Here is a 13,109-nt window from a genome sequence, read left to right on the forward strand (position 1 = left end):
TAGAACAGAGATAAGGAAGAGTCAGGGAAAGCTGGTTGCAGCACATGTATTTTACCAGTCAAAAAAAGGAACAAGAACATGCTATACATTGCTCAGCTTGAGTAATGCACTTTATACCTATTAAATTCATTTATAGACAGAGAATTATACTCTGTCTGAGCTCCCTCAAAAGTATACATTGACAGACACTGAGCATATCTTAGTGCTTAAATTTTCGGTTGTGTCATGACAGGGAGATGCTACTGCTCCTGGGTATCTTACCAGTAAAGATTATGGCCTGACAAAGTCAGTAAGATTGAAGTCAACAGGATTTTCGCCTTTTAATACTCTTCAGTGTTTAAACCTTTGCATTTTAAGACTGGTGGTCAAGGTCAACTAACCAAAAAATGTAAGAATACAAATAAAAAGGTGCTGGAAGAAGAGGTTTTACCTTTAGTTTTATTGATTTCAGGGAAGAAGAGAAAATTATTTGAATTATTAAGAGCTAATTAAAATACTACCATTTAGACTAAATTCTTCCTCTTTTTCCCATTAAATTCAAGTCCACTATTTAGGGAAACTAACTTTATAGCTAAGAAAGCAGTTCTTTTACCCAGCAGACTTAAGAGTCAAAGATGATGTACGTCCCGTGGGAAACAGAGGCAGCAGGACTGTTGTTAGAAGGGCCAAAAAGGTCAAAAAGAGATCTTAACTGTGTCTGGGAAGAAAGATTTTTTTGTAAGTTTATTACCCCTTTGGGCAGCCTTGTCTGTACCCTGTCATGATTGTGCTATGTGATATTGTTATGAAAGGTCACATACTGTATGTTAAGTAACGCATAAATCTGGAAGAGGAGAATTGATTGTGTCATTGTCATACTAGGTCTGCATTTCCTGAAGGAACATCAATTATTTTTAAAGATGTCACAAGGCCTCTTTATAAATTTTATTAATGCAATTACTTATTCCTGAATCAGAAATCATACAAAATACGTTATTTACTTCTAACCACAGAATTATTCTTTGCCTTACTTTCAGCTTGGATACGCTTACAGTTAGGTGTTAGTTTCTGATGCCAGGAAACTTCCAGCCTGGATCAGCCTGTTGAACTCTTATTCAACCTCTTGTCTCAAATACCAGCTGCTTCAAACACTGCTCTGATGGAGCAATACAGGACACCTTGCTCCAAGGAAAGCTGCCTTCCAGCCACTATCCCTTATGCATTGGCCTGTGCCCTGCAGAATTATGACTCTGCTGTCATGCTTGGATACAAACACCACCAACCGACTGCGTATCCTTGTGATGGATCTCCCATTCTGAGCACACTTGGATTTTGCTCCACGAGGGGAAGCTGCCCTTTCTCTTCTTTTTCTTCTTACAACCTCTCCATTACACCTTACAAAAAAGCTTGCTGCCAGTTAACACTTACTGTAAACCACCAGGTCAGAGAGCATCCTTCTCCCGCAGATTTTTAAGGCAAATCAAAGTCATACTTACAAAGCCTGGAAGAGAGTTTTGACCCTCCCAACTTCACACAAGCAACCCTACAGCACTGGGTGCATTTGGGGTGAGGGGCAGGTGCACACTGGATACGCCCTGGGGTCTGTCCCCACCAGAGGTGCCCACATGACCTGTCACTCTCCCAAAAGTAGAGGGCTTTGGCCACTGCCCTGCAGCAGCTTTATTTCATCTCTACATCATGACCGCGTAATATTTCTGTGTCCACCACTTCAATGAAGCAAGAAATACGGGGACTTTTATGATACATGTGGAAACACAGCATAGATTAAATTGTCCCAAGGGGCCATGGCAATTTCCCACCCATTACACCCCAAAAGGCATTCTTCCTTTCCTTTCCTCCACCAGAAAATATTTCTTTCTTCATTGTTTTCCTGGCTACATCAGTAAATTGCACTAACAGCAATGTAAATGTAGTCTGTAGGATTACAAGCTGCACCGCACCACAACAATCATAATGAGTTAGAGACAGAACTTTATACTTAAATCCTTGGTTTCTACTGTGGCGCTCAAGGACCCAGCTTACTTAATTAGGTACCCTGCATAATTAAAGAAAGGAAGCAATTGCTCTATACTCAACATTAAAAATGGACACAAAAGATCCACCTGGATCAGAATATTACACAGCTAATAAACTTACTGAGAAAACATCTAAGAAAAATAACACAAATCAGTGATTCAATTCCACAGAATTTGTGGATCAGCTCAGCACAGGAAGCAGGCTGAAATGAGTCAAAGACATGCTCGGACAAATGAAAAGAGATTTAATCTGAAACTTTAAGCTAACCCATAAAAAGAAAAATATGCATCTAAACATTATTCCACCTATGTGTTTAGGACAGATTTTTAAGCTTATTTGATAGTATTGGTTTAAGAATGAACTAAGACATTGCTCTCTAGCTACAGTAGGTTTATATGCAATCAGTCATATGTTGCTTAAGTTGCAGATCTTCCAAAAATAAGGAAAATATTATTAAAAGCTGAAAGAAAATATTTTAGAATTATATTTCAATAAACTAAGAAGAGATAACCAGTGCCAAATTAATCTCTGTTGGCATCACACGGACCACAAGAGAATTGTATTTGGAAAGTTTTGTATTGGCTTTGCCAGCCATGTATCTACATCTTACAAAACTAGAACCTAATGCAAGGAGCTACATTTCTGGTTCTGTCTACTGTCCTGCAAGTTCATCTGCTTTCACAGCTATTCAAAAGGGAACTTTGCACTTCAGTTCTGTCACTGCATAGGTTTGACCTGCCACTTGTCAGAAGAACAGCAATGGCGCTGGTGACAGGGCTGGGGCACAAGTCTTATGAGGAGCAGCTGAGGGCACTGGGGTGGTTTAGCCTGGAGAGGAGGAGGCTCAAGGGGGGACCTTATCACTCTGTGCAGCTGCCTGAAAAGAGGCTGTAGCAAGGTGGGTGTTGGTCTCTTTTGCTAGGTAAAACCAGATAGGACAAGAGGAAATGGCTTCAAGTTGCACCAGGGAAGGTTTGGATTGGATATTGGGAAAAATTTCTTCTCCAAAAGGGTGATCAAGTGTTTGAACAGACTGCCCATGGAAGTGGTTGAGTCAGCATCCCTGAAGGTGTTCAAAAGATGCTTAGGGACATTGTTTAGTGGTGGACTTGGCAGCGTTAGATTTGTGGCTGAACTCCATCTTAACAGTCTTTCTCAACCTAAATGATTCTGTGACTCTTAGGCATGAGTACCTTGCCTCTCTCCTTTCTTAATGAGTGAAGATATGAGAGAAGATCTGTAACAGCCTTGATTCTGTTGTAAAACTGCCCTTGGGTCAGACCAAGGGTCCATTTAGACCAGTATTACATATCTAGCAGTGATAAAGGAGACACTGTTTAGGGCATGGCCTCATAAGTGCACTACTTTCTGCTGCCCGTTCGCCCATCCTTTCCCCAGCATCCAGAACCAAGGATGCTGGTGAGTACGTTCCTCCTTGTTTTTTCCAGATTCCCTTTATTTACTTGCCTTTGTCACATCCTTTTAAACCTGTCTCCACCACCCCCTGTGGCAGTAACTCCCAAAGTGCTTTTCTTGTCTTAAAACTCTCTCCAACTGGCTTCACTAGTTCTTGTATTGTAGGACTTAGAGAACAGCAATCCTCTGCCTCATTTATCCATCACCATATGGATTTCCTAAATTTAATCATAAACCTTCTCAGCCATCTCCTCACAGACTGGGGAGTCCCAGTCTTTGTTGGGGCATCACACAGGTGCAGCATCACCATGCATCCATCTAGATGTCCAACAGCATCTGCCTTTGAATTAATCTAGTAAACTCCTTGGTTTGTGGCAAAAAGAAATAGGCAGGAATTGCCATTCAGGATGAAACCCAGACAGAGAGTAGATAGGCACATGGTTTGAAAGGTAAACATTTAAGACCTCATTGAGTCTTTGAAATTTTTTTTCTAATAGCATACCAAAAAAAATTCAGCGCTCCTAACTATGGACTTGCACCGAATGTACCAACATTGAAAGAATTTGTATGCTCTTAGGCACAGGCAAGATGGATTTTAGCTAAAGCAGGTTAGAGCATCTTCCATAAACTCTGGGAAAGCTGTAATCACAAAACAGCCAGTGGGAATGGCCATCCCCAGCAGATCCTTCAGGATGAGATTACCTGCCCAGAGCAGAGTTATGCTGTCAAAGATGATGATGCTCAGATAGTAGCCTTGCCCTGGGAGCAATCAAATTTTAATGAAGATTTCTCAGTCATCACCTTGTTGCATTAGGCCTTTGCAGCTGGGCCTAACAAGGCATTCAGAACATCCAGGCTCCACTAGGTAATGCAATCAGTGTAAAATGTAATGTATAAAGGTCCTCTAATTGAAATTACTGGTTAGAAATTGTCAGTGAGATTCAAATACATAGTATAGGTATTGCAAAGTAATGAAGTCCACAGCATTTCTGAAATAAGTCACAAATGTCCTGACAGGATCTGTGGCAAGGAATAATCTTGTTTAGCTAAATGACAAACCTTAACAGCATTCTCCTCATCACCCAGCTTTTCTAGCATAAAATATTATTTTGTAAAGCAAAAAAACCAGCTGATATTTTTTTTCCCCCTCCAGATTTCTGGCCAAAGTGTCTAAACCAATTGCACTCATATTTCAGAGAGCACCAGCCTCCCAGGCAGAACACTCACTCATCTGCCAGGTTCTAGCCTGAAAGACATTTGGGGGCCAGGGAAACAATACCAAATGCAAATTCCACTGGGGGTTATAACAGAAGCACTGACAGCACAACATAAGCGTAAATCTGTCTTCCTGGATGCTCCTCCAGAAGACCAGCTTGCTCTCTCAGTTTCTGGTTTGGGATCAGGGACTGCTGAGATGTGCTGTTTCCAGCTATTCCTTGTGTTGCACTCGGTGTAAACTCCTCGCCAGGACTCGGGGCCCCATTCCTGCAAGCCGATGCATGTGAGCCTGCACAAACTCCCATTATCTCCAAGAGGGCTTTGCGTGGGTGTAAGGGTTTGCCTGAACAGATTGGTTTGCAAAATCGAAGCCTAAGAGACTGCACTTAAGTGGATTTTCATCTCTGTCTCCTCTCCTCCCTACAGCTGGGACGTAGTTACCTCTCCCCCAAGACATCCCTCCTCTTCAGCTCAATCAGTCAAGGTTCATATCCCAAATTTCTCTGCACTGAAGCCCAGACTTTCATGCTCCCCATCTTTTTTACTCAGAAGGCAATATGCTTCATTCAGCAGTTTTTTCTTTTCCTCGTTACCAGCCACCTCTCTGCCCCCACTGGAAGCTCAGCCTGCTCCCCAGAAGCCCAGGTTAGGATCAGCCTCAGCTCACCACAACCCTCACTCACAAATGAAGGCAGGCCTGGGTCGCAGCTGACGTTTTCACTAACTAGAACAGAGCCATGATATCTGATTCTCCAGTCAATGATTTGAGTCTTTGGGGAGGTACATTCATGGTCAAATTCTACTCTAGAATAAACTTCTTACAGATTTGTCTCCAAACATAAAAAAACTTGTTTGTACTCAGCTCTGTAAAATGCATTTCTAAAGAAAAAGTATTTACAGTATAGCCAGGAAAACTGTCCTTTTGAGCCTGGTATAATAGCCTTCACTTTGAAAAATTTATTTCCAGCCAAACTTGCGAAACTACTGACACTTTGACACTGAGGATCCTTGACTCTCCATGGTTTCTGAGCCTGGCTTTCATTCCCTTTGCTGCTGTGATGGCAAGAGTCAGGGTGGTTTGTTGTCCTGATTCATAAAACTGTTTCTGGAATCTAAACACTTAGTAGAAATCTGTATTTGTTAAGTCTTTTTTAAGGGTCTTGTCCGGCCCCAGCTCTGTGACCTACTTCTCTGTGACTCAGTGTTTCACAGAAAAGATGTGGTTAGAATGGACCTCTGGAGATCTTCTAGTCCAATCCCCCTCCTCAAAGGGGGCAAATAGAGTAGGTTAGCCAGAGTGATGCCCAGCTAGGATTTTTAGTATTTCCAAGGATGAAGACTCCAAAAACTCTCTAGAGAACCTATTCCAGTGTTGGATAAAAAAATGTTCATATGTTTAAATAAAATTTCCACTACTTCAAGTTTGTGCTCATTGCCTCTTGTCCTTTCTCCAAGAGGAGTACAGCTCTGTCTTTTTTTAGTCCCCTTCATCAGGGATTATTAGGCATCAATAATCCTACCTCAAGCCTTCTCTCTTCCAGGCTGAGCAAACCCAGACCTCTCAGCCCCTCCTCACAGCATGGATGCTCCTGCCCCTTCATCATCTTTGTGGCCCTTCACTGGACTCACTTCAGTAAGTCCATCGTTCATACCGGGGGGCCCAGAACTGCATCCAGCACTCCAGCTGAGATTTACCAGTGCCAAGCAAAGGGGAAGAACCACTTCCCTTGACTATTTGCCATCACAAGTAAAGCCTCTTGTCATCAGGAGCAAAGCCACATTTGCCTGAGCAGATCAAACCCTCCCTCTGATCTCAGTGCCTCACTTGCTCTCACAGAGACCCTGAAAACTCAGGTGACCAGTCCTGCTGTACAGTTGGTTGCCAGCATATTTACGAGTCTGGGGCACTCAAGAAGTATTTACTAGTTAATCCCAGATGTTGCTTCAATCCAAAGAAACTACCTCGGCATAACAAATTCACCAGGTGTGCACAGCAAATCCAGAACTCCATGGAGGGGAAGGCAGGCACTTTCCACTCCATCCACTATTACTCGCATTCCTGAACCTGCGTTTTTTTGTTTCACAGACATTGCCCAATTGTGCTTTAGAATGAGGCTTAACTTTATCTGTTGGGGGTTTTTTGTTTGGTTTTTTGTGTTTTTTTATGGTGCATTTATCAGATTGGCAATTTTAGAAGATATTGATGATGCACTTCCTTATGTTTAGGAAACTGGCAAGACAGATACGATGTTGTCTGAGACCTCACACTGGACGTGAGGTCTCCCTTTATCTCCCTAAACTCTATGCAAGCTGGAAAGCAGGAAACACCCTACAGTTACGGGGTTTTAAATGTGAGGAGGACCTGCTTTATTTTTGCACCTTTCACTGTAACAAAATAGACATCTCTTTTCAGCTTAAAGTGGTGGTCAGTAAAGGTATTTGGCCAGTTACCCCCAGCAATTACCACTGCTGAAACTCCTGACTGCACAGAATATTTGCTTGACGAAGTGCATCTTTGACATAATCCTGAATAACTTAACAGACAGTGAAAGTCTGCTTCTCCATTCCCCGCTCATAGTAAAAAAAACTTTAGCAGTAGATTTATTAAAGAAACAAGCCTTCCCTCTTCTATCATAGGAAATACCCACCTGACTTCCCCATTGTGTTTTATAACCAACCTTTTCCCCGAGGCTTTCTGTAACCATACATGTGAGAGGTGCATCGACTTAAGTGGACTGTCGCAGGGCTTTTTCAACAAATCCAGACAGAACAACCCTTTTGCTCTTTTCCCCTGTCTTCAATCCTGCAAAACCCAAGAACCCCTAGAACTTCAGTAAACCAGTTATCACTAACAAAACAGATGTATGTTGAAGCCCTGCAAACGGTATTCACCCCGACAGACACCCCACCTGGGGCACCCCAGTTGCCTTCTGCCCACCTGCTCCCCCCAGCAGCCAGTTCACAGCACCTATCACAAAAAATTGAGTTGCTTAGTTATACTGTACCTTGGTTCTATATAATGTCTCCCTGCACCCCAGGGAATGGTACATGCATTGTAAGTCAGTGGCTGAGGCATTTTCAAATTGATGGGATTTAAAGCTCAGAGGAGGAGTGTGTCCAATCCTCCCAGCTTTTGAAAAATGCTGAAGGGGTTCTACCTGCAGACCCATAGGGGTAGGAATTAGATGTATCTTGTCATACATATTCAGATCTATTTCTCTTCATCTTTTCTCCTAAAAAACCTAAAAAACTAAAAAAAGGTATTGCAATTTACTACAGCTTAACAAAATTGACAGATTCTGAATTTCTCCATCATTTAATTGGTCAAGGTAGAACAAACTGTAATGCACACGTCGCCATTTTTCAGCACTAATTTCTTTTTCTTCTCCCTTCCCCACCCAAAACAACATAAATTATATGGAAAAATCTGTTGTGGGGGTTTTGGGGAGTTTTTTTCTTGTTGTTTTTTGGTTGTTGGTTTGTTGGATTTTTTTAATAATTAATTCTGGACTAAGACCAGGTTTCTAAGTGGAAGCAAATTTTTATGTCCAAGCTATAACCTCTGAAAAACAACTTATAATAAGAATGCTGACACATTTTTAAATGGAGTGACATGAATGGCGCCAATATAATGTAGTCAAAACATGTGGGAAATAAAGTATTTTGTTACAGAAGGATATAAAATCCCCAACTCAGAATAAAGTATATGCCTGGTATTTACTGGATTCTACCAAACATAACAATTTTGCAAAACATACATGGGCTTCAGGGAGTATAGGATTCAATCAGAATTCAAAACCTCTTCATCTTGAATGCATTTGAGACAAAGGGATGCACAAGACACAGGGGCTAACTTCTTTCCTTCCTCCAGAAACTCAAGAGGGATTCACCCCGAGTGAATAATGGTTACAGATGAAATAGGAGTTCAGCAGAAGATCTGCCTAGCAGAAGCATTCAAAAGCCCACATAAAATCCAAAACGTTATAAACTTATGAACTGTGTAGTAACTATGCAGCATAGGAACCATAACAATATACCAAAAAGGAAAAGAATGGGAGTTTATACATCCTTTGCAAGTCAGCAGAGGTAGTTTCAGTGCTGACATGAAGCAGAGCCTGAGATGAGCTATTATCATGTTATCTTTTATTAGTTGTTAAGCACTGTATTCAGATCTTCACCAGAGAGCCCTTGTCCTAACAGATTTACAGTTGCAGGCCCTCTGCCATTTGTTCCAGCCAACACTTAAGTCCTCTCAAACTCCTAATGTCAAGATGGATAAAAAGATCTGCCAACACAAATCCAATGACTGCAGAAAAAAAAAAAAAAACCCACCATGAAGAAATACTACAAGGCTAGAAATACAGAAAGAGTTAATTGCACTTTTACAAATCACTTACTGTGGGAAATATAGAAAGAGCAAATGTTTAAGAGTGACATGAATGGGAAAAGATGGGTTAGCAAAAAAAATGGATTTGTCCTCTCCTGAGGACAAGAAAACTGGCACAGACTGCAGAAAACACTTGCAGGACTCTACCCAGCATCTTTGATCAGGCAGAAGCAGGAAGAAATAGCCATGAAAAGCAAAAGGAGTAAGATGGGATGGAAATTGAGTCTTGTACGGGACAGGTAGATACTGTGTCACCTGGGCAAAGAAAGCAAATAGAAATTAGGAAAACCTAAGGACTCATGTTTGTTAAAAAAATGTTGCCCCTCTGCCCTTCTTCCCTCCTCCCTTCAGCTGCACAGTCTCACCCATGGTGCTGACACAGGCATGCATCTGATGAGAGAGGGATCATCGTCTCCGCTGAAGAAAACTACTTGCTTGCTCCCGCTGGGTTATTTTTCTGCCAAATTAGCCACTTGAAGAGCAATGGAGAGAGGAGTAGGGCTGTATCTTTTCTGCGTTAGTGAGCCACTACATTTGGTTTAGCCAGCTTGCCCTGCTAAATGCAAGCCCCAGTGTGCACACAAAAGCCCTTCAGCATTGCTGAGTGAAAAAGCATTTTTGCTGGCAGGGAGCTGCCTCCCTCATCTCTCTGATGGATCCATGCTTGAATGTAGGCACAACTGAACTTCAAAAGCCTTATTAAATCTCACTTTGGTTTTAGCTGTTTTACCAAGTATCAATGCTTTTTTCATGGGGTGCAAAACATGGGAAATTATTAGGAAAATTCATCCTGGTAGGTTGCTAGCAAGATGCGTTTCACTGAGCGTTGCACAAATACAAAAGCCTGTGGCCCCTCAGTACTAGTCACCAAGTCTCACGCTGCCAGAGATCAACTTCAGATCAGCACATTTTAAGCAGAAATGGCCAACCGGTCGCTCAGCTGTTAATATTTAAAATAATGCTGACATCTAGCGGCTTGTACACTCACACATGTCTGTGCAGGTCTTAAAGCTACTTGTGTCCAGCATCATTTCTTACCTTTTGGAGGCAAGAGGCTCCAGCTGCAAGTGTCATGTCCCTCGCAGCTGTGCACTATTCCAACAAAAAAAATGCATCCCAGTTCTGCAAAGATCATAAATTAAATCAAAAAATGATAGGCAAAAAAACAAAAAGGACAGGAAGAAAATATTGTTCCCCTTTTGTAGATGGAAATTGCCATGGGATGAAAGAAATTAGAAGCCAGATGATTAAAAGATGATGGGGTCAAGACAGAAGCCAACTACAGCTGAAGAAAACTAAAGAAGAGTCCAGACTTCCCCAGAAATATCAGGTGCTTGAAAATTGTCAGATTTGGTGAGCTGGAGTGAGGCACATCAAACACTAACCCTACCCCACCTCACCCTCAGCGCACAGCTGCTGGCTGGCTCTGCCCTAGAGCACTGCTGCTCCTGGTCTAGGTTGAAGTGTCTTAAGTGACCCACATACAAAGAGAACACACCAAAAGGAGGAAGCCAAACCTTGAGAGACCCTAAAGATAGCCAAAGAGGAGCCTGACACCTGGCGAGGGCAAAGATTAACAGTGTCTTGTCCTGTCCATCTGTACAGTGAGCTTTTTGTTGAGAGACCTATAAGCTATGAATCAAATAAAGTAATACAAAGGTGAACTTTTTTATATTAAAGTTCTGCGAAGACACTTGAGTGGATCTCATTTTGGCCCTGGACAGCAGCTCTGCTCACTTTAACTGCCAGAAAACTGGAAAAATCTAAATAGATACCTCTCCAACAAATGAACATCACTGCCCATACACCCCTCCTACACTGCATTTGCCTTCTGATGTATTAAAAAGCAAGAACAGACCACTCACTTGTGCAGTGCATTTATATTTTCCAGTACAACTTAAATATCAGGCCCTTGAAGATGAGACTGGAAAGTTTTGTATACATTCACATGCTGACTAAACTGTAAGATGGCTCTCTCTCTTCAGAGTTATGGAAAGCTGGTCTGAAATTTTCTCAAAATGTTGGGTATTAGAAGAACCTTTGATGATAGAAGAACATAGGCTGATCCTACATCTTACCTGGTGCAGGAGTAAGGCAGATAATCCAGAGATGAGCAAGTCAGCCTTCCTCATGCTGGAAATTGAGTTGTCCCATTTTCTAGTCACAGGAGGCACATGTTCATCTGGAAACAAGTTATTGGACCAGAAATGCATTTCATACAGCTGCTCTTGCATTATTTTTTTCCACCAAGAAGAAAGAGTCCAAAGAGACTATTGCTAGCACTTTGCAACAGTACCTTGCCTCATTTCAAAACAGACTTTAGTGGAGGAAGGTTATTCTCCTTTTTCCAGGTGCTGGAGATAACAGGTAACAAAGCTGACTGCCAGGTCTCACAGGTGCCATCGATGCTGCTGGCAGTATCGCAGGAGGTATGCCCACGGGCACTGAGAACCTGATAGGGGTAAAAGATAGTTTAGAGAGAATTACAAAAGGTAGGACCGTAGCAAGATGGCTGATCATTTGAGGAAACTTGTATGTAGTAGAAAGATGAATTTACACTTCATGCCACAACCATATTCAGTCTATGCAGAAGAACAGGTATGAGTGGGGCCCACATCTTCAGAGGACAAGCCAAGAAGTCCACATGTAGTAATCCGTCTTCACAAATTTTGCAAATTTTCATATCTTTTACAGCAGTAAATGCTCAGTGTAGTCTGAAATAGCAAAGTCCTGAGGCAACAGAGGGACTATGTGGCCCATGTGAACTGTGCTATCATTGCTCTGCTTTCCTACAGGCTGAAACAAAATTCTTAGCAAGAGTAAACACATTATTCTAAATATCTTGAACAGTGAACATTGTCTTGTTTTAATGTATTGCTCAAAGTGGTCATACCAAGGCAAAAATATATCTGCAAAACACTGGCCAATTAAGCTATCAAATGGAATCTACACAGGCATGCCTTTTTTGAAGACAACTGTTCTCTAATATCCCTAGTCCCATCATTAACACAGTAACAGGGTGTTACTTAACACAATGTTTTAATTGCAACTCTCATTAATTTGAAAATGATGACTCAACTCCCTGTCCCACCAAAGTCAAAGTAAAGACTGAAGGTTCACGTATCACGAAGCGGAGGAAAGCACTCCAACAGATGTTTCATGTCCAAGTGCTGCAAGGCCGTGGCACTACTGGCAGCCAGCAGCACAGAGCACTCAAGCATGCTTTATCGACAACTGTTCGCCATCATAACCCAATACTCGTTCTGAGGTGACTTGACTCTTTTCATAAAAGGGAGGAGGTCGACCTCTGAAAGACCAGGACAGCATCTAGGAGGTTTAGAAAGGAGGGAAGGATTCTAAACCAATAATGCAGTGATATTACAGGCCACACACATGCAGATTCCCGGTTCTTCTACACAAATGAGCTTTCTACTCTACAACATCCAAGACATCCACATACATAGGCTGAGATGTAGTACCTGCTGCAGGTGATTTAAGAGAAGTCATTGTTATGAGGTTAACAAAAAGGTTTTGATTAATGACTAAATGATGATCAAATGATCATTAATTGATGACTGAATGGAAATTAAATTGTGAATAAGCAAAAATTGAATAATAAACAGTGATTTGACAATGATCTAAATTATTATTTAGATGGCAATCGAACACTCTGCTACTTACTACACTTGTAATAATTAAGCTATAGCTGGAGATATAGATATGTATGTCACCAGCATACAACATAGATTCAGGCTGAATGTAAGATGCCACCCTCGCTGTAGGTATCAGATGCTGGGTGAAGAGTCTTTCAGCCTTGAGGACCAGCTCTGAGAGGTGTCCCGGCTCGAGTGGGAGCTCACTGCAGTGCCGCCCGCTGCTGTGCTGCAGAGCTCAATGGGCTGGTGGTGGAGGCTACAGGCATTTATATGTGAAGCGATAGACTGGTAGTCAAACCCCCCTTGGTGTTTCTGCAGCTGCAGCAGTTTTAGTTTTGTCTTGTCCCAGCTCAGGCTGGAGCCATTATCTCCTGATAAGATGTACCCTAGACTCTTCGGTCCCTGAGATGATGCGG

The 13,109-nt window shown here is 42.0% G+C and overlaps 1 long non-coding RNA gene across 1 annotated transcript; it reads right to left on the bottom strand.

Annotated features, from left to right (window-relative positions):
* Window positions 1-6,853: 6,853 nt before the first annotated feature.
* On the bottom strand, window positions 6,854-11,915 carry LOC129782787 (uncharacterized). The gene is made up of 3 exons (XR_008744904.1): window positions 11,116-11,915; window positions 10,076-10,159; window positions 6,854-7,618 (listed from the first exon to the last, which is right to left on the bottom strand). It is a non-coding gene; the product is annotated as an uncharacterized LOC129782787 (long non-coding RNA).
* Between the last annotated feature and the right edge of the window lie 1,194 nt (window positions 11,916-13,109).

This window comes from Falco peregrinus, chromosome Z (genome assembly GCF_023634155.1).
Source record: "Falco peregrinus isolate bFalPer1 chromosome Z, bFalPer1.pri, whole genome shotgun sequence".
NCBI classification, from domain to species: domain Eukaryota; kingdom Metazoa; phylum Chordata; class Aves; order Falconiformes; family Falconidae; genus Falco; species Falco peregrinus.